Source organism: Physcomitrium patens, chromosome 12 (assembly GCF_059467195.1).
Source record: "Physcomitrium patens ecotype Gransden chromosome 12, ASM5946719v1, whole genome shotgun sequence".
NCBI classification, from domain to species: domain Eukaryota; kingdom Viridiplantae; phylum Streptophyta; class Bryopsida; order Funariales; family Funariaceae; genus Physcomitrium; species Physcomitrium patens.
Window position 1 is genome coordinate 8,283,817 of NC_143421.1, and position 3,009 is coordinate 8,286,825.

The following is a 3,009-nucleotide window of genomic DNA, read 5'->3' on the forward strand; positions in this document are numbered from 1 at the left end:
AAAATCTCTTGATATTCATATATGAATTGCTCTACTTGTTCTGTTCTTTTGGTTGTTTTTTCCACCATTGAGGTAAGATTTGGAACCACCATATATATCGATTACTTATATTGTGTTTATTTCTTCATAAATATCATTTCTACAAGTAATTTTTTAATAAAAAATTATTTTGTTACTTCACTTAATACAGAGGCATGAAGAATCACCTTGCATCTATTGTCTTTGAAGTAGATTATTCTTATTAATTAATTAATTTTCTTATTTTTTACTTTAGTCATCGTATATCCAAGATAACGTCATATTTGAGCTTTATTATTTTAAATATCTTTTTTAAGGTATAAGTGTCATTTAACTTTAGAATTTCTTTTTGACATGTCTCACTTAATACATTCTTTCAATTATCAGCTAGATATATACTTCCTTCTTTGATCACCTTTATTTTAATTCCAAATCAGTTGACAATCTCAGTCAAGATGTAATTTTTTGTAGAGTGGCAATTTATAACTACTTGACATGGTTGTCCTCTTAATTGATCCACTAGTTACATCACTCGATTCTTTTGATAGTTGTCAAATGTCATGTCATTTGTCTTTGAGAGATAATATCTATTTCCAATACTGGCCCTTGGTACCTTTATTGAGGAGTTCTGTTTTCCCACTTTACTTCTTTATCATCTTGGTGAGCTTCAAAATTATGAATCTACCTTGATTTATTGGTACGTAAATTTTAATACTTTAAAAAATCTCTAATCTGATGGAGTGGCTTCCAACAATAATAATATAATTTCTTTTGTGCAAGTATTTGTTATCTCTGTGGTGTCAGTGGTCATTGTAAGATATCAATTTCTATTAACATTAATTGTTGTATCATAGTATTCGATAGTGGCATAGGATTTTGTTCTAGAAGTTGTGATCTATGATTATTGAAATCTATAGCATTAATTCTCTTTGCAATCTTAATTGCCTCTTCAAATGTTTGTAAATTTCTAAATTCTATCTCTTGCTGAATCATAGGTTTCAACTCCTTTGTCCTACAAACTTTTATTTTTCCTTGCAAAATAGGTATCCAATCTAGAAGGTCTTGCATCTGAGCCTCCATCTGAGATGGCTCTGCTATATCTCCAATGTTGTAATTTCTTTGCCAAACTTTGCTACCATAATGCCTTTTATCCTTCTAATTGACTTCTTAAAAGTAGCTTGTGGTAGCTCCAAAATAATAACTGGTGTGACTACAATAACTAATCTCTAATTAGATAGTGGTTATTAACAAACTACTAAGAAATAGACAAATACTCGCTTTGATATCAATGAAACAGGATTGAATTTTCTTAAAGATCAAAAAATCTTTTCAATTTATAGCAACATAAATTCCATCACAAAGTAGGACAAAACACATTAGAACAAAATTGAATAGAACTAAACAAAATAGAACATGAAAGATAAAATAGAATAAAAGGAAATAAAATTGAATAGAACAAAAAATGCAAACCAAATTTTTTAAGAAAAAGGGACCAAAGTCATATCTAACTAAATGCTCCAAATGACCTTGGTTAGTACTATTTATACTTTGTCTAACCATCTTAGAACTTTTTAGAATGTCCTTAATGGTAGATCCTACGAAGATAATTGCTCTTTTAGAAGATTTTAGAGCAAGGTCCCACTTAGATAACCACCCTTAGTTCTTTTAGGATGTTCTATGGTAGATCCCATATAAACCACCAACCTAACTTTAATTCTAAAAACTTCTAAAAATATCTCAAAAATGGCTCTAATTATCTATCTCTATATGTCAATAATATAATTATCTTATTCATGCCTTATTACAATACTTATCTTTTCATTTGTCATATTTGTAACAATAATACTTTGTTACTCTTCTCAATTATATAACTTTTTGATGTAGATTTTAAACTTCATTATTAACTTTTTTTATAGGTATACAAAAAATACATCCATGGTTGACATAAATAATATATGAGATTTTTACCTTCATAATGTTGACAAGCTTATAAAGATTTGCAATGGTTGAAATTCTATTCTCACCTTTGTTAAGTATAGCATCCATAAATTTTCTTTCTATAATAAAGAACTTTAAAAAATTTATAAGTAAATTTAAAAAAAGAGTAATTTGTAACCTTTGATATCAAAGAAAATTTTGACAAAAAAAATTAATTTATTTTTTTTAAGAAAAAGATCAATATTAATAATATATATATATATATATATATATATATATATATATATATATATATATATATATATATATATTAATCTAAAGATAAGTATTTCATAATTTTTAAAATAAAACTAAAAAATTAAAATAATACACTTACTTTTAAGAAAAAATAAGAGCAATGAGTTAACACTCTTATGAAACTACCAAGGACATGAATTTTAAAAAATAAAAATCTTAATACATTCTTATGTCACTAAAAAGAAATAGGTATTTATTCAAAGATACTAATATATTAGAATTAGAATGATTATTTTTCATAGATAAAAAGATCATAGACTCTTGAAACAAAACTAGAGATAAGGAAGGTATTGACCAAAATAAATAAGACCTTACTCTTGCCTCTATATATACCATTTAATTAAGAGCTATATGGTAATATTTTATATGACCTTTAATACATTTTTAATTTATAAGACACATATCTAACTTACAAGATGAATTTTCTACATATGAGGCACATAGTCAACTTATACTATAAACTATGAACATGTACAACACATGACCAACTTGTACCACAAGCCACAAATATGTGCAATATGTGGTTATTTTATTGACCAAGCTAATCAACTAGAAAGACATTTAAAGTCAAATCCATATTTATGTAGATTCTAAGAGGCTTTACTATAAGATATTATTAAATATACTTATATTTATCTTTTACTTAATATTTCTTATTTAAATAAATACGTATATTAGTGATATAATACTGAGTATCAACTATGTAATTATTAGTTTGATGACGAGAAAAAAGATCTTATTATAGTCAATTCTATT